We start from the raw sequence: 23,485 nt of genomic DNA on the forward strand, positions 1-23,485 counted from the left end.
ACCTAGCCAACAAAAGTCTGTGTAGTCAAAGCTCTGGTTTTCCCAGTAGTCACTTATAGATGTGAGAGCTGAACCATAAAGAAGGCTGAGCGCCAAGAACTTATGCTTTCGAACCGTGGTGCCGGAGAAGACTCTCGCGAGTCCCTTGGATACCAAGGAAATCAAACCAGTCGATTCTAAAGGAAACCCATCCTGAATATTCACTGGAAGGACTGATGTTGAAACTGAAGTTCCAATACTTTGTCAACCTGATGCGAAGAGCTGACTTACTGGAAAAGACTCTGATGCTGGGAAAAATTGAGGGTAAGAGGAGAAGGGGACGACAGAGGATGAGATGGCTGGATGGCATCTGTGACTCAATGGACAAGAGTTTGAGCAAGCTCCAGGAGGTGGTGAAGGACAAGGAAACCTGGCATGCTGCAGTGCATGGGGTCCCAAAGAGTCAGACATGACTAAGCGACTGAACAACAAATACCGTATCTATTTTCTCATAATTCCTAATAAAATAGATAATTTAGTTTACATTATCCACTGTTAAGTCTACAACACCAGTATACTGACTAAGGATAAAAATGATGTGGTGTTTTTATCCATCTTGCAAAACCTACTGTGTCAGGCAGGAAATATACCCTAAGGTTTGATCAATAAGCTCTGGATGTCAAACCAGGAGAATTTCCAAGAAGTACAAACTTTGAGTGGAAAAATACCATTTTCCTAATATCCAATATAGAGAAAACATGAAAGCAAATCAAAACAAGAATTCTCTACTAATATATTGTAAACTATGTCTCCAAACTCTGTTTCTCTCCATACTTAGCCAAATATTGATAAATACTTGCCCCAATTTACTTAGGTACAAATGAACTCAAGATTAGTTTTTTGTTTTTATCAAGATTAGTTTTAAAACTAAAAACCTCATAGTTTGCTCAAGAGATTTTCTTATAATACCTCTAAAATATGCACAAACACAAACCTATTATTACCTGAAATGTTGTTAAATTTTCACTGATTTCTTGAAGAACACAATCCTGAAATTACTAAAATAACAGAATAATTTGCTTTTAGAATCTTAGCAAAATAAAGTTTGTGTATGTGTATTCATTTTCAACCTAGCCTAAACTGAACATAATCAGGAAAATTTGAAGAAATAAAATAACTTACAATAAAGACACAGTGATATTATGACATATTTTAAAAACAATGCACTACTGTATATACCACAATACTGAGTTATGCAATACATAAATCTAGGCCCTTAAATTTCCCCTGTTGATGAGATTTGTTGTTGTTGTTTACTGGCAAAGTCATGTCAGACTATTTGCGACCCCATGGACTGTAGCCCTCCAGGCCCCTCTATCCATGGGATTTCCCAGGCAAAAAATACTGGAATGGTTTCCTTCTCCAGAGTATCTTCCCGACCCAGGTATCGAATCCATGTCTCTGGTGTCTCCTGCACTGGCAGGCGGGTTCTTTACCACTGGGTCACCTGGGAAGCACACAGATGAGATCTGTGAAGTCGCTCAGTCATGTCCGACTCTGTGCGACCCCATGGACTATAGCCTACCAGGCTCCTCCCTCCATGGGATTCTTCAGGCAAGAGTACTGGAGTGGGGTGCCATTTCCTTCTTCAGGGAATCTTCCCAACCCAGGGATTGAACCCGGGTCTCCCGCATTCCAGGCAGACGCTTTAACCTCTGAGCCACCAGGGAAGCCCACAGATGGGATTACTGGAAACCAATTTTTAGAGCCACTCTATTGATACAAAGAAGGCTTTCAGAGTCCACTAAGTAAATAGCTATGTCTAAATTCATAGAAAACCAACAGACTGTACCTTTGTTACTTGTATGCATCAATGTTAAGCCCCAAAGTAGCATCCTCTCAGGGCAATGCTAACAAAAACTAATTCTCTCAAATAAGATTGCATTACATTTTTCCCCCTTACGTTCCTGTGGTAACAGCCTCAAGTATAAAATACTGAGTAATATCCCATTGTGTGTATGTACCATAGCTTCCTTATCCATTCATCTGCCGATGGACAAAAAGAGGACACATACAAGAATCTGATCATACAAACAATGCTTCTTTTCACTGAAGCCTTCGCATTATTCTACGCAAACAAGAATAATATGTCAATTACCAGGGTAAACATACCCTCCCAGTGCTTAATGAATATTTGGCAGCGAGGGGCAGAGACGATGACAAAGAGCAACCTTACAAATTATGCTTTCATTCTTTTTCGCAGCTCATCACATTGCTCCACTGAATACACAGGCCCATCCTCACCCTGAGTCAATTATACCTCACCCTGGATTAATCAGCTTCCTCAACATTAACAAAATGATCCTTGTTTCAGGAAGCCTGGTGGTCTACAGCCCATGGGGTCGCAAAGAGTTGGACACAACTGAGAGACTAACACTTTTCTTTTCAGTCGCTCACACCAAAGGTCAGATCTGGAATCCCATCATCACCCAGAACTACTCCTCCTCTAACACTTCAACCTTTCTCAACACAACCCCACTCTTTCGGGATTGCTCACTCCCTTACTCTCACTAAAGACCTATTTTCTCCAACTCATTCAGACCCCTTCAGTTCAATTCACTCGCTCAGTCCTGTCTGAGTCTTTGCAACCCCATGGACTGCAGCACACCAAGCCTCCCTGTCCATCACCAACTCCCGGAGCTAGCTCAAACTCATGTCCATCAAGTCGGTGATGCCTTCCACCATCTCGTCCTCTCTTATTCCCTTATTCTCCTGCCTTCAGTCTTTCCCAGCATCAGGGTCTTTTCCAGTGAGTCAGCTCTTTGCATCAGGCTGACAAAGTACTGGGAGTTTCAGCTTCAGTATCAGTCCTTCCAATGAATATTCGGGGTTGATTTCCTTCAGGATTGATTGATTTGATCTCCTTACTAACCTCAGGGGACTCTCAGGAGTCTTCTCCAACACCACAGTTCAAAAGCATCGATTCTTCCGCATTCAGCTTTCTTTATAGGCCAACTCTCACATCCATACGTGACTACTGGAAAAACCATAGCTTTGACTAGACGGACCTCTGTCAGAAAAATAATGTCTTTGCTTTTTAATATGCTGTCTAGGTTGGTCACAGCTTTTCTTCCAAGGAGCAGGCGTCTTTTAATTTCATGGCTGCATCCATCATCTGCAGTGATTTTGGAGCCCCCCCAAAATAAAAGTCTCTCACTGTTTCCATTATTTCCCCATCTATTTGCCATGAATTGATGGGACTGGATGCCATGATCTTAATTTTCTGAATGCTGAGTTTTAAGCCAACTTTTTCACTCTCCTCTTTCACTTTCATCAAGAGGCTCTTTAGTTCTTCTTCACTTTCTGCCATAATGGCGGTGTCATCTGCATATCTGAGGTTATTAATATTTTTCCTGGCAATCTTGATTCCAGCTTTTGCTTCATCCAGCCTGGCATTTTGCATGACGTACTCTGTATGTAAGTTAAATAAGCAGGGTGACAATATACAGCCTTGACGCACTCCTTTCCCAATTTGGAACCAGTTTGTTGTTCCATGCCCGGTTCTAACTGTTGCTTCTTGACCTGCATCCAGATTTCTCAGAAGACAGGTAAGGTGGTCTGGTATTCCCATCTCGTGAAGAATTTTCCAGTCTGTTGTGATCCACACAGTCAAAGGCTTTGGTATAGTCAATAAAGCAGAAAGGGTTGTTTTTCTGAACTCTCTTGCTTTTTCGATGATCCAGCGGATGTTGACAACTTGATCTCTGGTTCCTCAGCCTTTTCTAAATCCAGATTGAACATCTGGAAGTTCTCAGTTTACGTACTGTTGAAGCCTGGCTTGGAGAATTTTGAGCATTACTTTGCTAACTTGTGAGATGAGTGCAATTGTGCGGTAGTTTGAACAGTCTTTGGCATTGCCCTTCTTTGGGATTGGAATGAAAACTGACCTTTTCTAGTCCTGTGGTCACTGCTGAGTTTTCCAAATTTGCTGGCATATTGAGTGTAGCACTTTTACAGCATCATCTTTTAGGATCTGAAATAGCTCAACTGGGCTTCTATCACCTCCACTAGCTTTGTTTATAATGATGCTTCCTAAGGCCCGTTTGACTTCACATTCCAGGATGTCTGGCTCTAGGTGACATTATCTGGGTCGTGAAGACTTTTTTGTACAGTTCTTCTGTGTATTCTTGCCACCTCTTCTTAAAATCTTCTGCTTCCATTAGGTCCATACCATTTCTGTCCTTTATTGAGCCCATCTTTACATGAAATGTTCCCCTTGGTATCTCTAATTTTCTTGAAGAGATCTCTAGTCTTTCCCATTCTGTTGTTTTCCTCTATTTCTTTGCATTGATCGCTGAGGAAGGCTTTCTTATCTCAACTTGCTGTTCTTTGGAACTCTGTATTCAGATGGGTATATCTTTCCTTTTCTCCTTTGCCTTTAGCTTCTCTTCTTTTCTCAGCTATTTTAAGGCCTCCTCAGACAACTATTTTGTCTTTTTGCATTTCTTTTTCTTGGTGATGGTCTTGACCACTGCCTTCTGTGCAAAGTCACAAACTTCTATCCATAGTTCTTCAGGCACTCTGCCTGACCCCTTATGTGTCCATTTTCCCCTAGGCCATCAATTCACTCAATTCTCTCAATTCCACTGAGACCATGGGGTCCATTACTGACTTTTTTGTCAATACTCTCCACTGCCTTGCTTCCTTGTTTCTCCACTGTACATCCCCACAAAGCCCCCAATCCTGGAGGATTACATCTGACTGCCTTCTCCGCTCATATACCTTGGGCTGCCAAGCACTATTGGAAAAATTAAAACAATAGGAAGCACAACCCTACAGGCCAGTCCTCCACAACCCAGTAAGTTTCCTTATAAGTATCTCTTTAGAACCCAGATTTCAATGGGTTGAGGAGGAAGTTAAAGGTGCCTAGCAAAGGAAGAGAGTTCAGCAGTTTACATCATGTTCAAAGAAGCCTGGGGCAAGGTGAAAGAAAAGGCTGATATGTGAAAAGGGTTTACCTCCAAAGCAACCCAGAGTTTAACTTCTTGTACTAATAAAAGCCCAAACTCTGAAGTTAGTCAGCCTGGGTTTATATTCAAGCTCTTCCACTTCCTAGTTATGATATTTTCCAGGTAGGTTATTTCATCTTCCTATGCCTCATCTGTAAAATGGGAATAATCACAGTACCTACATAATAGCATTGTGAGAATTAAAGGACTTAATACACAGAACACACAAAGCTCTTGGAGTGACTGGCACATATACAAGCATGTATCAGCTATTATTCTGGCTAAAAACTTAAAATGCTACTTAGATGCTCTTGTGTTCATGCTAAACTCCCCTTGCCCACCCCCATATCCTCAGCTTAACTCCTTATCTTTCAGCTCTGGTCTTCTTTTGGTCGTCTTCCCTGACTTTCTCTCCCTCTCCCCAGTGGCTCAGACAGTAAAGAATCTGTTGCAATGCAAGAGACCAGGGTTCAATCCCTGGCGGGAAGATCCCCTGGAGAAGGGAATGGCAACCCATTCCAGTATTCTTGCCTGGAGAATTTCTTGGACAGAGGAGCCTGGTGGGCTACAGTTCATGGGGTCGCAAAGAGTTGGACACGACTGAGCGACGAACACACACGCACTCTCCCTAAACAATGCATTTAAGTGAATCTCTTCTCTACTGCATACCAGGTGGTTTACATCCTTCACAGATTTATCACAGGATATTACAAGTTTCAAGTGATTCATCTATCCCCATACTACCCTCCCTCCATAACCTCCACTGAACTGTGAATTCTTGCAGGATGGTGGCTATCTTTTCTGACTGAAGTTCAGAGTAAAGAATAAGCGATATATGTAAATCAGTAAGACATGGTGCCTGATGTATATTAGACAATAAATATTAAATAACATTTAACATTAGCCTTCAATGACTGTTTCATACAAGTTCATCTACTAAAAGTCTATTATTTATAAATTTGCTTCAGTTAAATACTTAAGTTAAAAAACCTAACTATCCTACCCTGAGTTCTTAAAAAGCACTGCACACAAAGGAATTACCACACATCAACGAAATTATCACACACAATTTCTTGCAATGTTTTCTAAATTCAGTATATACACACATTATACAACTATGCCTTTCCAAAAAAACACCTGATAATGGGTTAAAAGAAGTAAAACTGTTTGTTATACACTCTGTAAAGCAAAATATGTGACTCAACTACAGGTCTTTCCATAAACCACAGGTCATTCCATTACCAGAAATTGATACTTCCTCCTTACTGGTGATTATTCTACCTGTATTTTTTGTTTAAGCTAACTTTTTGAAGCACATCTTTTGAACTATATGTATATAAAACGTGTATCAAAGCCAAAAAAAGAACTTATAAACAATTTAATGTTCCAACTGCTAAGAAGTTAGAAGCTAATATGTATTAGATAGCTCAAAATTGAAATTCAACTGGAGATGAAAGATTTTCAGAAATTTTTAAACAAAAAGGAAAAAGGAAGAGATATGGTAAAGAGGAAAGTTGGCAGTGGGGGGGGGCGAAGAGGAAATTTGGGTAAAGATTAAAATACATGCACTGTTTTAAACAGTCCCTTACCAATTCAAACTCGTCTTAAAATTGGGGAAAAATTAAAAGAAACCATACACAAAATGAAGACAACCCTCAGAATGGGAGAAAATATCTGCAAACTGACAAGGGATTAACCTCAAAAATAATACAAACAGCTCATACAGCTCAAATAAAAAGAAACAAACAACCCAATCAAAATATGGGTGGGAGATCTAAACAGACATTTCTCCAACAATATACAGATGGCAAAAAGCACGTGAAAAGGTTCTCTACATCACTGATTATTAGAGAAATGCAAATCAAAAACTACAATGAGATATCACCTTACTATGGCCAGAATGGCCATCATCAAAAAAATCTACAAACAAATGCTAGAGAGGATGTGGAGAAAAGAGAACCCTCCTACACTGTTGGTGGGAATGTAAATTGGTCCAGCACTATGGAGAAGAGTAAGGAGGTTCCTTAAAAAAGCTGAAAATAGAGCCGCCATATGATCCAGAAATGCCACTCCTGGGCATATATCTGGATAAACCATAATTCAACAAGATACACACACCCCAATGTTCACTGTAGCACTCTTTACAACAGCCAGGACATGGAAGCAACCTAAATGTCCATCAACAGAAGAATGGATAAGGATATGCTAAAAATACACAATGGAATGTTACTTGGCCCCCCAAAATAAAATAATGCCATTTGCAGCAACACAAATGAACCTAGAGATTGTCATACTGAGTGAAGTAAATCAGATAGAAGAAGACAAATACATGCTATGGCTTATATGTGGAATCTTAAAAAAAAAAAAAAGTCTATAAATTATCTACAAAACAGAAATACAATTACAGATGGTAAAAAAATAAACTCATGGTTACCGGCAGGTAAGGGGGGGAGATAAATTGGAAGACTGGGATGGACACATATATAAGAAACTAATAAGGACCTACTATATAGCACAGGGAACTCTACTCAATACTCTGTAATGACCTATATGAAAAAAGACATCAAAAAAGAAAGGACAGGTGTATAACAGATTCATTTTGTTGTATACCTGAAACTGACACAACACTGTAAATCAATTATACCTCAATAATTTATTTTTAATTGGGAGAAATTTTTTTATGAACTGGGAGAAATAAAAATTGAATGTTTATAACCTGATTTACTTACAAAATTACATTTAGCATTAAACTGAGGTATCATTTGCTCACACGGTCATCATTTCCTTATATAGCTATAAACTAATTAAATCTACAACACCTCCTTTTTGTGAGCCTATGAGAAACAGAAAAAAATCTAACAGAAGAAATTATCAACAAAAAAGCAAAGGAAAAATTAAAGATATGGTCTTCCTGTCTTCCATATACTGCCAGGAGATACAGAAATCATTACATTTTAATTTTTAAAAAACAAAAGCAAACACAATTTACTTGGAAATCTAAAGTATGGAGTCTTTCTCAATTGTAAGACCTTGGGTCAAGTAACTTAACTCCGCTTTAAGTTATTGAAGGAGAGTCTTTAGGATTTTAAATCCCTTCCAGATCTTAACAATCATAGAAATTATCTTCTATGCTTATTTCACTGTTTATCAAACACATTTTACGTTTTCAGTAAACCAAGATACATGCACCCCAATGTTTCCCCACAACTTTTCTCATTAAAGAGGTAGCACAGGAAGTGGTTCTAAGTACCAGGTTACAAAAGTCAAACTAGGGTTTGTACCCAAGTTCTACCACTTAGTTAGGAGTTGGATGATTTCAAGCAAGTTATTTCAGCTCCCCACGCCTGTTTCCTTGTCTATAAAGCAGTAGTTAATACACACATCTACCCTCATAAAGTTGTTGTGAAGATTAAAAGAGAAAGTGCTTAGTACAGTCCTGGCACATAGTTAAGACATTCAATTAAAGCTAGCTACATTTTTATTTTATTTTGAAGACTTTTAGAAATGTTATCACTCCTTCCATCACATGGACAGATACACAACAGTTTGCGTGCTCACTCAAACAACCCATTTAGGTTGTTTTTAAATTTCACCTTTTTTAAAATAGGGGATATAAACATCTTGGGCATTAAGCTTTTTCCAAATTTAGGCAATCTCCTTTAGGAGATATTCAAGAATTTAAATCATTAGATCAAAAGCTATGGACGTCTTAGGGCTCTCCAGAAAGGTAGTATAGATTTATACTTCCACCAGTAGAGTCCATCATGAGACACACTGGGCTGGAGGAAGCACAGCTGGAATCAAGATTGCTCGGAGAAATATCAATAACCTCAGATATGTAGATGACACCACACTTATGGCAGAAAGTGAAGAAGAACTAAAGAGCCTCTTGATGAAAGTGAAAGAGGAGAGTGAAAAAGTTGGCTTAAAACTCAACATTCAGAAAACTAAGGTAATGGCATCCGATCCCATCACTTCACAGCAAACAGATGGGGAAACAATGGCAGACTGCATTTTTCTGGGCTCTAAAATCACTGTAGATAGTGATTGCATCCATGAAATTAAAAGACGCCTGCTCTTTGGAAGAAAAGTTATGACCTAGACAGCATATTAAATAGCAGAGACATTACTTTGCCAACAAAGGTCCATCTACTCAAAGCTATGGTTTTTCCAGTAGTCACATATGCATGTGAGAGTTGGACTATAAAGAAAGCTGAGCACCCAAGAATTGATGCTTTTGAACTGTGGTGTTGAAGAAGACTCTTGAGAGTCCCTTGGACTGCAAGGAGATCCAACCAGTCCATCCTAAAGGAGATCAGCCCTGGGTGTTCATTGAAAGGACTGATGGTGAAGCTGAAACTCCAATACTTTGGCCACCTGATGCTAAGAGCTGACTCACTGGAAAAGACCCGGATGCTGGGAAAGACTGAGGGCAGGAGGAGAAGGGGACGACAGAGGACGAGATGGTTGGATGGCATCACCAACTCAATGGACGTGAGTTTGAGTAAACTCCGGGAGTTGGTGATGGACAGGGAGGCCTGGCGTGCTGCAGGCCTCCCTGCAGCACACAACGGGGCTGCAAGGAGTCAGACATGACTGAACTGAACTGAACTGAACTGAATAGATATGATAGTGTCCTATTCACTGTATCCATGTCAACCAGTGGGCTTCCAGGTGGCACAGTGGTAAAGAATTCTCCAATGCAGGAGACTGAAGAGACATGGGTTCAATCCCTAGGTCAGGAAGATCCCCTGGAGAAGGAAATGACAACCTACTCCAGCATCTTTGCCTGGGAAATCTACAGAGGAGCCTGGTGGGTCCCAAAAGAGTCAGATATGACTCAACAACAATGTCAATCAGCACTGAAAACCATATTTTCATTTCTTATAGCTTGATTTAAAATACTTCTCAATGTTGCTATAATTTGCATTTCTTTGATAACTAGTAAAGCTGAGAATTTTTTCAGTTTATTATTATTAAAAATTTCATAAGAACAATCTCATAAGTTCTTTCTGAGGAAGAAAAAAGTACAAGACACATAGAAAAAAAGGAAATTAAGAAGAAAAGAATAAAACAAGCATAAATTTAGAATGTAAATATATAAAGTTCTTAAACTGAGGAATAATTTGGCACTAAAATTCTTAGCAGCTAAAAGCAAAGGAGAAAATGTTCTGAACTTTGCTTTGGGAGGGTTGAGGTAAGGGGACAGCAGCATTCAATTCCTCAATAAAAGCGAAACTTTTTCAAACATTTAATATCTAAAAGTTATTTCTTAGATGGATCTTCATAAAAAGGATACAAATTGACTGATGGACAACAATCTCATCAACAATAAATCTGATAGAAGGACTTCTTTGCTGCAATTGTGTTTCTTACCTTAAATTTCAAAAATATAAGCAAATAGAATAATTCACTAAACACAGTTTTGGCACATGACACTTAGTATTACGGTCATTTCCCAAGTTACTACTATACTGCTATCTGCAATTTCTGCTGCTTCTAGCCATCCATTTTCATCTTGACAAATTTCTAGCACTGAAGGCTTGATCAAACTGAGACAAGCTTATCTGCAATTTTTCAGCTCCTTTATATTTATATGTGAATCTTGGGATATTAACAATATTCAGGCTAGTCTGATATCAATAATGGCTTATCTGACATCAACATTCTTCTCAGTCACCTTGTATGCTTTTATACTTGCAAGAAGAAATAAAATTAGACTCACAAAAATTATTTTGTCTTGCCCTAAATGAGTTTGAAAAGAAAACTTTTTGTTTGGATCAAATGATGTGATATAAACAATTTTACAATAAAATCATCATTTTTTAAGAAAATATTTGGGTCATTCAATGGCCTTTAAGCAATATTGGAATTGATCTGAAACATTTTAACAACCATTTAAAAAAAAATTATCACTGCAAATTCTTTCACTTTTACAGTCAAGTTCTGAGAGCTTCCTAAAGGGTAACATATATACAAAGATTCCCCAAAGAAAAGTTCTGCTTTGTAAGAATATGTTCCTATTTTTCTTCTTTCCCAGACTTCTCTATAGACATTAAAGCTAAAGATATTTGGACACAAGGACCTGTGATCAACATCTGATAATCCTATGTTATAATATAAAATGCTTAAATAAATACTGTAGTAAAGTTAATAACCTCAGTATCTTCATATGAGCGCGTTCTTCATAAGAGGAAAGAGAAGCAAGTGGGGAAAGATAAAGGGATGGTAGAAAAGACATTAAGAAACCTCATATACTTACTTCTGAAATTCTGCCTATAAGTCATCACTAATCACAGATCTGGTCATTCATTTTCTTCTCACCCCAACCCAGACCACTTCAAAAACTGTGAAAACAAATAGAACCTTCACCTAATCCATGGCTCCACTCTACAGATGAAGAAATTTTAGCTCCAAAGGAGTAACATCACAGAAGTGGACAGTGGCAAAAGTGTAGTGGAAACTTCAAAATTCTCACCAAGAAATCAAGCTTCTCATATCATAAAGAACAGTGCAAATATTTAGTTAGATGCTACTCTTACATCTCTCAATCAACCAAGCACCCTACGTATCTGACGTCAAGTGCATTCTCTCTTTCTACTCATGGAGCTGCAATTACCATGACAAAACAGTGCTTTGTGTTCTCATGACAGCTATGATATGCTTCAGAGACTTTAATTTTTCTAACATCTGCTATTTCATTCTATCATGTTTGTGCTACTTCCTAAAAGATGTTGCTAAAAAAAAAACAAACAGCTATGTAATAAATAATATTAAGACCCTCTTCTTCAGAAAATGAGGTCCACGGAAAGGAGAAGCTCTTCCTCATCTCACTTTCACTTCCCAGGCCCAAGGTATTACTCTAAAGAAAGCCTTTTTAAAGGATGCTATTACTTCCCACACGCATATGCCACCGATTTAACAGGTGTGTAGATTAGGAGTTCTCTCTCTCTCTTTTTTTTAAGTCTCAGGGCCCCTTTATACACTTAAAAATTACTGAAGATCCTGTGGTCAAATTTTTAAGATGGCCCCCAAGAATTCCCAACTCTTGGTATCCATGCCTGGGTAGACTCCTCCTCTTGTGTGTGGGCTGAACCAAGTGACTTGCTTGTAACAAACAGAATATTACAAAAGGACGAGATTGCTTCTGTGATTAGATTACAAAGGCCGTGAGTTCTAACAACTCCTGTCCTGCTAGCACTCTCTAGCTCTTCTTGTGTTTTTGAGCCGATGAAGCAAGCGGAGAAGCTCACAGGGTAAGAACTGAGGGTAGCCTCCAGCCAACAGCCTAGATGGAACCAAGGCCCTCAACTCATCCGTCTGACAGTAAGGACCTGAGTCTAGCCAACCGCCATGTGTGTGACTGTGGAAGCGGCTCATCCCCCCACTGGGCCCTTCGGATGAGATCCCAGCTCTGGCCAACACCTTGACTTTTTGAGAGACTGAAGCAGAGGATCTAGCTAAGCCACACTCAAATTTCTGACTCTCAAAAATTCTTCCTTTTCCTTTACATGCTATCGTCTAACCTAAAATGTATTTCCAATCCCAAATCTCCAGAGCCCATATTCTCACACTGGCCCAGCCCTTCAATTCAGCAAGCCTCACAGTGTCCAGTGCTTAGGATTCTCAGAGCCAGGATAAGCAGAACATGGGCAGACACAGAAAGACTCTACTCTGGGTCAGTTATTAAGGACACATACAGCAGAGAGCAAAAGAAGAAATGTTTCTACGTGACAGCTCCTCAGATCTTTATCTTTTATTAGGCCTACTAGTCAGAGAAGGCAGTGGTACCCCACTCCAGTACTCTTGCCTGGAAAATCCCATGGATGGAGGAGCCTGGTGGGCTGCAGTCCATGGGGTCGCTAAGAGTTAGACACGACTGAGCGACTTCACTTTCACTTTCATGCATTGGAGAAGGAAATGGCAACCCACTCCAGTGCTCTTGCCTGGAGAATCCCAGGAACAGGGGAGCCTGGTGGGCTGCCGTCTATGGGGTCGCACAGAGTCGGACACGACTGAAGTGACTTAGCATTAGCACAGGCCTACTAGTGTGCCTGTGGTAGCGAGCAAGATGCTAATTACATGGGACACATTAAAATGAAAACTGCCAATCCTGAATTAAATTTACGAAAACACTTCAATAAATATATATTTAGTATCTGCTACGAGCTAAATACTGTGCTAAAATCAGGTACTAAAATTAACAAAACTTGGAATCTTTCAAAACCCTCAAGGAATCCAAAGTCTAAGGATTACCAAGAGAAAAATTAAGCAAAAATCTACTTTGCAAAGAATAAAAATTACATGTAACAGTAAACATCATGTTCACTTTACTGTTTTCTTTAATATGAATAAATTATTTAGTCTCCCACAATTTATGGCATATCTAATGACAATATTTTAAAAATCAAAGGAGTCTTAAAATGTGGATAATCAATTCGCTTTCTGTATTTGTAATTTTGCATGACACATTAGAAATGTTAGCACTCGTTCATACTTGCTTTTCTACTATGAGAGTTCAAAGTCATCAAAAGATTTAAATAACATATAAATTTTTACAGATCCCAGGATAAGAAAAAAAATTATGAATTTCATTTTCCAGGCAAAGCGCTCAGCAATCTATGTACATTATCTCATTTAATTCTAAACACAGCTATGTGAGGAAGAATATTTACAGATAATTTCTCAGAATCTAGGTTTTCTTCAGTGCCTAAAATAATGCCTCATATATAGTTAAGAAATGAAATCTGCAGAAGGAAGAAAGTTATTGGTCATGTATTCAAACCAATTTGCCAGATTTCTGGGCTATTATTCTTAATTACCATGTGATAGCGATGCAGTTAAAATGTAAAACAGAGCTGGACATAGATATAGGCGAACATCAGTTACACAGTGGCACTAAAGAACAGAGATCCGGCTTCAACTAAGTGACACTTCCTCAAAATTCTGAGTCAAATAAACATAGAATTCATTTTGAGAGTCTAAGGAGAAAGAGAAAAAAAGAGAATATGCCCATATATTTGCATATAAATATGTGTAATGGATACAGTTTTCTGAATCTTATCTATAATGTACAGATATAATATTTATCCTATGCAAAAGCAGGCACCATAAATATATTACTATATGTGAAGTACTGTTTTACAGCAAAACAATTATAGTTGGCACAAACTCCCAAAAGTTTTGAACTTTTTGTTACTGGATTGGCCAAAAAGTTCATTCGAGTTTTTCATACTTATCTTACAGAAAAACTCAAAAATAAAAATAAATAATTTCATTTACTGTATTTATTTTTGGCTGTGCTGGGTCTCTGCTGTTGCACAGGCTTTCCCTAGTTGAGGTGGCTTCTCTTGCTGTGGAGCCTGGGCTCTAAGTGCTCGGGCTGCAGTGGCCGCGGCACGTGGGCTCAGTACTTGAGACTCTCCACCTCCAGAGCACAGGCTCAATAGTCGTGGTGCCCGGGCTTAGCTGCTCCGAGGCATGTGAGATCTTCCCAGATCAGGGATCAAACCTGTGTCTCCTGCATTGGCAGGTGGATTCTTTACCACTGAGCCCCTAGAGAAGCTCCTCAAACAAACTTTTTAGCCAACCCAATACTTTGCTAATAAAAACAAGTAACAATTGCAAATATGAAAACTTGGGTCCATATAAATTGATTAAGTTGTGGCTTCTGGTTTGGGTTGATTTTACATACAGGGTAACTAAATAACTAAGTAAAAGTTAAGCTATGGAAAAAAGTATAGATTTGCTTCTCTATCTCAAGACAAAACCTAGCAAATTCTATAGCTAGACCATCTTCAGAGACTTGCTCATCTTCTGCTTCAACATGTCACCATTGTAAGAAAGCTGGTCTTGGGAGTCTTCTGTGATTTGAGTTCTTAAACCAGCAACTTTTCATCTCTTTTGCAAATACCAGCTTTAACAGTCTTTCAGCACCATCAAAAGGGCAAGCAGCTCTTTCGTGAGGTCCAGAACAGAAAACTGGCCACAGACAGGCAGACAGACGTACACACACACACACCTTCCAAAGGTCTCCACATTCTATTTTTCTTTTATATCACTGTTCATAGTGCTGGAAGTTTCATCCATGGAATTTATGTTGACTGCTGCTAGAAGCCTGGACAACTCAAAACTGATACCTCAACTTCAAAAAGCATTAAATTATGCTTCTCAATTGATCCAAAATTAATATCTATAATACTATATGACAGAAGCAAGCAACACTTAAACGCATAATTATCTCTAAAGTTACTTTGCCACCCAACAGATAACTTGTTTCCAAAAATATGAAAAAAAAAGTGACTGACAATAATAAAGAATTTCTGCTAAAACATACCATCCTTAATCAGTCAAATAGAGAAGTCAACTAACGTTAGCTAAAACCTGGAATCAATGCCTTCAACTTACTATAAGCTAAGTCTACCATTTTCTAGTTGGTAACTTTGGAAAATCATATGACTTTCTTATACCTCAGTCTCCACATCTACAAAACAGAGTTGTAACAGAATCTATATATCATAGTATCATAGCTGATGTGAGGATTAAATGAGATAATTCATCTAGAACACTTAGCACAGTGCCTGGCAGATGGGCCAAAAACAAACTTGATAACTTGTTATCTTATACTACCCAGACCATTCCATCTTAAGCTAATACTGACGACTGAGGTTGCCTGTTAATTAATTTTTCAGCTCACACCAAAAAAATTAGCCGTCAACTTATTTATCCCTGCTTTCAAATTCTTGTAACAGTATCACTTCATATCTGAGCTGACCTCATTATGGCCACCCACTCCAGTACTCTTTCCTAGAGAATTCTGTGGACGGAGGAGCCTGGTGGGCTGCTGTCCATGGGGTCGCACAGAGTCGGACACGACTTAGCGACTTCACTTTCACTTTTCACTTTCATGCATTGGAGAAGGAACTGGCAACCCACTCCAGTGTTCTTGCCTGGAGAATCCCAGGGACGGCTGGGCCTGGTGGGCTGCCGTCTACGGGGTTGCACAGAGTTGGACACGACTGAAGCGACTTAGCGGTGGCGGCAGCACTATGTCTACTGCCCAGCAGTAGCTGGATTTCCGATTCCTTCTTTTTAAGTAAAATAATTATTTCACTTGGCACTAGAAGGAGTTGTCTGTAGACCACTTGGAGACACACCTATAAGAAAAGTGAGTTATAGTGGAAGAGACAGTTCTGCTAAGGTTATTGCTTTACAGTGGCCAACGAGGTAAATGATTAAAACAGGAAAGGACGAGGAGAGATTAACTGGTATCTCCTGGATGACAATTTCATTACAAAACAAGGAACCCCTAATGCAAAAGTTCCAGAAGTTGAGTTCTGAATCAGAATGGATATCCCCATAAATGTAATGCTGAAGAATTCTGGGGGAAGGGCTTCAAACTATTGCAAAAAGGACCTTCATCAGGATGGTGGGAGCATGTATTAAAGATGTTTGTGCAGGAGTACAAGAAAAAGTGAGTTAATAGTTGACTTTCAATTATCTATGAGACATTTATCTAGGAACAAATTAACAATCACTGCAGTTCACAGGGTTGCAAAGAGTTGGACACAACTGCGCATCTACGCACACACGTGAACACAAGATCCGGCAAGGCATGAACAAATCATTTACCTGCTGCCTTGTGTATCAAATCAGGAATGGCAGGAGTCCCTTCTCTACTTAACCATTTCAGATTTTAAATATATTTTCCTCCTTTATGTATGTTTAGTCACTCAGTCATATCTAACTCTTTATGGCCCCACGGAGTGTAGCCCGCCAGGACCCTCTCTCTGTCTGTGGGGATTCTCCAGGGAAAAATACGAGTGGGTGGCAGTGCCCTCCTCCACTGGATCTTCCCAACCCAGAGATCGAACCCAGGTCTCCCACAGTGCAGGTGTATTCTTTACCATCTGAGCTACCAGAGAAGCCCTTTCCTCCTTTAAAGCAACAGAATTACCAAATAGCATGTATATTGGAAACAATACACACATAAACATATATATTGGGTTGACAAGAAAAGTTCATTCAGGGTTTTTATTACAGTTTTCAAAAATCCAAACAAACTTTTTGGCCAACCCAATATATACCAAATGGTAATTTTATTGTTTTAAAGGAGGAAATGGCATATATATATTTTGGGTTGGCCAAAAAATTCATTTGGGTTTTTCGAACGACGTAATGAAAAAACCTGAATGAATTTTTCGGCCAACCCAATATACATATGTGTGTGTACTGTTTTTGTTCAGTCACTGCGTCTGACTCTTCACAACCCACGGACTGTAGCACACAAGGCTTCCCTGTCCTTCGCCATCTCCCAAAGTTTGCTCAAACTTGTATCTGTTGAGTCGGTGATGCCATCCAACCATCTCACCCTATCACCCCCTTTTCCTCCTGCCCTCAATCTTCCTCAGCATCAGGGTCTTTCCAGTGAGTCAGCTCTTCACATCAGGTGGCCAAAGTATTGGAGCTTCAGCATCAGTCATTTCAAAGAATATTCAGGGTTGATTTTCTTTTAGGGTTGATTGGTTTGATTTCCTTGCAGCCCAGGGACTCTCAAGAGTCTTCACCACACCCCGATTTGAAGGCATCAATTCTGGTCCAACTCTCACATCTGTACATTTACTGGCAAAACCATAGCTTTGACTATGTGGACCCTGGTTGGCAAAGTGATGTCTCTGCTTTTTAATACACTGTCTAGGTTTGTCATAGCTTTCCTTCCAAGGAGCAAGCGTCTTTTAATTTCACAGCTGCAGTCGTTGTCCGCAGTGATTCTGGAGCCCCCCAAAATAAAATCTGCTTACGGTTTCCATTGTCTCCCCATCTATTTGCCATGAAGTGATGGGATTGCATGTAGTTTTTTGAATGTTGAATTTTAAGCTGGCTTTTTCACTCTCCTCTTTCACCTTCATCAAGAAGCTCTTTAGTATATACATATACAAACACTCGTATGTTACTTCTAAACCATGGCCAGTATTCAACTCTACCCCTTTCCCTAACACATTTCTCCACTATTCTACCTAAAGCACAACTTTTCTAATTCATCCTTGCATGTTTTGTATTTCCACCTTGAAGAATGTTCTGTCTTTATAGCTGAGGCTCTTAATCAGGGTTCATATGTTTATACTCTTATTGTCAAGCCAACTGCCTGTTCGTAGTGTTTGACCACTTTTCTATTTGGGATGTCTGCCGTTTATTGTTGACACCTAACAATACTCAATGGGCCCCCTGGGGGCTCAGCTGGTAAAGCATCTGCCTGCAGTGTGGGAGACCTGGGTTCCATCCCTGGGTTGGGAAGATCCCCTGGAGAAGGGAAAGGCTACCCACTCCAGTATTCTGACCTGGAGAATTCCAGGGACTGTATAGTCCATGGTGTCACAGAGTCGGATACGACTGAGCGACTTTCACTTTCACTTTTCACAAATACTTAATACATTAAGAAAAATCAACTGTCATTCCTATATGCTACAATATTTGTATATTAAGTTATATAACTTTTTACAGAGTCTTTTGGCAGGAAGAAACTTAAAATATTTTACATAGTCAAACCTATCAATCTTTTCCTTGTATGGCACCTGAGTTGTGTCATGTCAAAAACCTTTTCCATGCCTAAAATTAAATAAACTGACAGGAAGCTTTCATATCTGCATTAAAGTGATCACTTTTCAAAGCTTATTGCTGTTCAAGGGGCTATGTATTCTGCTTTGAGCATTCCCAGCACCTGCTAGAATTAAAAAAAAGGGGGTATGCAGAGATGAGAGTCTCAACCGTGCCAACACCACCAATGTATCGCCATTAGGTCACCTCACTTCCTCTGCCTATGCACAACTGTAGTGCACACACACATTACACCTGAGTTGCTGTCTATGCACAGCACTTTATTAGATCGTCTCTTTTAGTCTGGCTTCCCAGGTGGCTCAGTGGTAAAGAATCCGCCTACCAATGCAGGAGATGTGGGTTCAATCCCTGGGTGAGAAAGATCCCCTGGAGGAGGAAATGCCAACCCACTCCAGTATTCCTGCCAGGAAAACCCCATGGACAGAGCAGCCTGGCAGGCTACAGACCGTGAGGTCGCACAGTGGGACAAAACTGAGTGACTGAACATGCATGCATTTATTCTGTCAAAGCAATGGAAACTATTTAAGATAAACATCATTTATCGTACCTGAGAGTTAACTGTGCCTTAACAGCATGGTAAACAAGAATACCACAGGGAGTTGAAATCCACAAACAATACAAATATCAAACTTCAACTTTCTCCCTTATTTAAAAACAGCTTTTAAATAGACTATTTAACCTAGTGCTTCTTTTCATCAGTGGCAAACAATTAAAAACAGGAAAAATTTTCAGGATGTGCCCAGCACTGTTCAAGGCAAAATACATCCTAACCAGCAGAGAAAGTACGTCCTAACTATTAGCCTAATTATTTCCTTAGCCTTGACCAAAAAAAAAGTCATTAGGCAACTCTTCTGACTGCAATTTGGCTTCTGGTAAAATGAGGCAATGTACTGCTGAATGATCAAGAGTTCTGGTACACTCTGCAACTGTATTTCTCATAACAGGTTCATAGGTTAACACAAACAGGCATTGTTTCTATTTTTGTCTATCCTGTATTTGCTCATCAAGAATCAGTTCTTTTGAACTCAATTACCCATAAGAATGGTAACGAAATCAAGTTTCTGAGAACCAGGCCTCCAATGAGCCTGCCATATGGTATTAACCTTTGAGGTGCTGCCTGAGCAGCCAAGGTCTCCCTGAACAAAACTCTACCTTCAATTTCAAACTCAGTGCATATGTATTCTGAAAAGACTCAGTAACCGACACTGTGCAGGTAACTCTGTACTAATGTGAACAAAACAGACCTGCTATCCTCACAGAGCTTATAATCTATACAAAACTGAGAGAAAGAATACTTGTAGGAGACTGCCTAAATGATATGCAACATTTCCATCCTTCTAATCATTATAAACTCTCTGCCACACCGTTCTGAATCATCCTCATCTGCCCAATGATCACACATCTTGGCCTATAGCGGGGCCTTGGGAAGTTCCTTGGTGCATGCACAGTAGGACTGCTGTGAGGCCACTGCTCATTTTATTACATGGGGTCCTATCTACAAGGCCTGTGAGGAGCAACTTCCTTCTGATCTTAATTGTCAGAAACTCCACTTTTTTAAACCACAAGTTTGTTTGCTTTCAAATATTATGAACATAGATTGAGGTTTTTTCTGCACCGTCTACAATGAAGCTTAGAGAAATATGTGAAAGCAAATATTAGATTTTTATATTAGAATTTTTATTTTATATTTTTATTTTACATTTCTTGCTACAGTTCATAAACCTCTACAAACCACCTTAAATTTTGCGGTGAACAAAAAAGCAACAAATGGATGAAGTTTGCAGTAATGCATCATATGGAAAATGTTTTTAAATTTAGTGCAACAGAAAACAAAATCACATGAGAAGTCAAGGGAGTGGAAGGATTTCAAGAGTATGATACACAGATTTAAAAAAATAAAAACCAGACAATGCTCAGTTAACTGGGGAAATCAGAAAAGGGAAATTAAGAAGGGGAGCAGAAGAAAGATCAGAGAATATCGCCAATAATTTTTTTAATTTTTTTTATTTATACAAATTAGAACAATGGTAGTTAAAAATGGCTTTGTGTAAACTTGAACTTATTGTAAATCTAAAGTTACTTATAATATTTAGAAATATTATTTCACAGGTATGGCTCAAAATAGTAAAAACAAAAGTCATAATTGACAAAGAAAACATAAAAATTATTCAATAAAAATGACCAAAAGGGAAAAACAAACGGACTGTTATTATAACCCGTGTCTTATCTGAGCTCTTCTCCCTACCCCCAAATACGAGGAAAAACCCTATGCATTGCAACAATCTGAGTCTACTGACCCCTCAGCTTTCCAATTACTTGGCATAATGTAGGCAGGTGTTTAAACTCCACAAGATGCATGATCGTGAGTTTGCTAGGCAGCCTCCTTCTTCAAGGTCACTGTCATCTTTCCTAGCCACCAAGTGACTCTACAATGATATCACTGCTGTATGTCAATCAGGGTTCACACATAATATTGTTGAGCCATTTCCATTCAGAAGTTAAATTACCCTCCTCCCATCATCAGCTTCCTGAAATTCCCTGTTCCTCACACCCAGAAAACACCAAGCTTGCTGGGAGGTTAGATCCCAGCTCAGTCTAGCACTGGAATGATTTTAGGTCCTGTCAGTACCAAGTTCATGCTGTGTGCTAAGTTGCTTCAGTTGTGTCTGACTTTGTGCAACCCCATGGACTGTAGCCCATCAGGCTCCTCCCTCCATGGGATTCTCCAGGCAACAGTACTGGAGTGGATTGCCATTTGTTTCTCCGGGGGATCTTCCCCACCCAGGGATCGAACCAGCGTCTCTTACATATAACCTGCATTCGCAGGCAGGTTCTTTACCACTAGCACCACGTGGGACAAGTTCATAGGGAGTAAATAAATTCCTAGACTTTCCAACTTGAACTTCTTTTCAATTCTTCTTCATCCTAAACATCTGATTAAAAATCAAAATTTCTTCAGAATAGGCAGAGTAAAAAATTAGGCTCACCCTAATTCCCCTCTACTAAAAGAAACGTTTTTGTGCAGTGCAAGGCATGGCCCTGCTCTCCAGGACCACAGTGCCACAGCTGACCTGCAACTATCCCCTCTTTATGAATGAACAGCTAACAGATGGTTGCCAATAAAGGATATGACTACCAAGCGGGTACATACATGTAGAACTTAAGGTTACCAGGCAGGGGTCAATGAGAGAGCACACAGAATATATGCAGATGCTTTTGCTGGTCATTTCGTATTCTTTCAAAAATGCACTGTTTCTTTTAAACCATAGTTAGTCTGCACACCAGTTGATTCCACATAAATAAGACTTGGTTGTTGCTGAATCACTCCTAAGTGGACGAGAAATTAGCAACAGATCCAGGGGAAGGAGGGTCAACAGTCACAAGGAAGAGAACCTAGACACACCTGATGCTCCATGAAGGCAAACACATGATTATTATGATTACAAACCTGGCAAACAGCACAATGCCACAAACTGCAGGCATTCAAATATCTGCTGTGAATAAACTTGTTAAACAGATAAATCTATAAAGTACTACAAGGAGGCTGAATAACTAGCCCACCAGCCCACTGACCCACAGCCAGGAGGTGGCAAAGCCAGAATTCAAACCCACATCTGTTTGGTTCCAGAATTGAAGCTCTTTTCACTTCATACTCTTCCTTGGTAAGGAGACTGATTTGGCAAGGATCTCAGGCAGAGTACTCAAAACCATAGATATGCTTCTCTTCCTAGAAAGTAAATTTTACTCAAAAATTGAATAATTTAAAATATTTGATATATAAAACATATTATCAACATATTATGAAAGAAAATATTCATAGATGAAAATTTTAAACTATTAGAGGCCACCACAGTTTTTTCCTTTGTGTGATATAGCCCCAGGCCCTCTCAGGATACAAGTTCATTCTCTTCTGCTATCAGAGATACATTGCTAGATGAAAATCTGAGAATCAAAAAAAAAAAAAGTTTATTCAATAAATATTTGTTGAGCACCAAATACATAGCAAACATGTGTTAAAACAGTCGATCCTAAAGGAAATTGACCCTGAATATTCATTGGAAGGACTGATGCTGAAGCTCCAATACTTTGGCCACCTGACTCATTGGAAAAGACCCTGATGATGGGAAAGATTGAGGGCAAAAGGAGAAGGCGGTGGCAGAGGATGAGATGGGAGTAAATTCCTAGACTTTCCAACTTGAATTTCTTTCCAATTCTTCTTCATCCTAAACAGTTGATTAAAAATCAAAATTTCTTCAGAACAGGCAGAGTAAAAAATTAGGCTCACTCTAATTCCCCTCTACTAAAAGAAACATTTTTGTGCAGCACAAGGCATGGCTCAATCGAAACACTGATTCACATGAACTGAAGCAAATGCCAGGAGACAGTGAACAGCAGAGGAGCCGAGCATGCTGCACTCCATGGGGTCACAAGGAGTCAGACAAACTGAACAGCAACAACGCACCTGCTACATGCCTGGGGTAAAAAGCCCCTAAGAGTACAGAGTTAAGTTATTACAAAACAGAGGAACAAGTTAACCGATAATTAAAGGTGGCAACTAAGATGCCAGGATAGGATCTATAGAAACAGGGAAATATACTAACTCATGTCATGGGGGATACTAGGGAGGCTGAGGAAGAAAGCTTAAGTCTTGCCAAGGCATGACCCCCGCTCTCCTCTCATCCCTAAACTTATGCTATTCAAAAGAGGTACAGGAGTTCATTGTGTGTGTAGTGAGGGGGGTACTCATGAGAAGAAAATATTTAAGAAGTTATAAATCTTCATGAAAGGGTCAGAACTACAGCAACAAGAGTAACAACTCACTGTTTTACATTATATTTGAAAAATATACAGAAAAAGAAGTTAAAATGTAATAAAATGTTTGA

At 39.3% G+C, this 23,485-nt stretch overlaps 1 protein-coding gene and 1 non-coding gene across 7 annotated transcripts in view; both read right to left on the reverse strand.

Moving 5' to 3' along the window:
* POU2F1 (POU class 2 homeobox 1) overlaps window positions 1-23,485 on the reverse strand; it is a 213,091-nt gene that overhangs the window by 174,714 nt on the left and 14,892 nt on the right. The gene's annotated exons all lie outside the window — the stretch shown is intronic.
* On the reverse strand, window positions 1,638-1,709 carry TRNAS-GGA (transfer RNA serine (anticodon GGA)). The gene has a single exon. It is a non-coding gene; the product is annotated as a tRNA-Ser (tRNA).

This window comes from Bos indicus, chromosome 3, assembly GCF_029378745.1.
Source record: "Bos indicus isolate NIAB-ARS_2022 breed Sahiwal x Tharparkar chromosome 3, NIAB-ARS_B.indTharparkar_mat_pri_1.0, whole genome shotgun sequence".
Lineage (NCBI taxonomy): Eukaryota > Metazoa > Chordata > Mammalia > Artiodactyla > Bovidae > Bos > Bos indicus.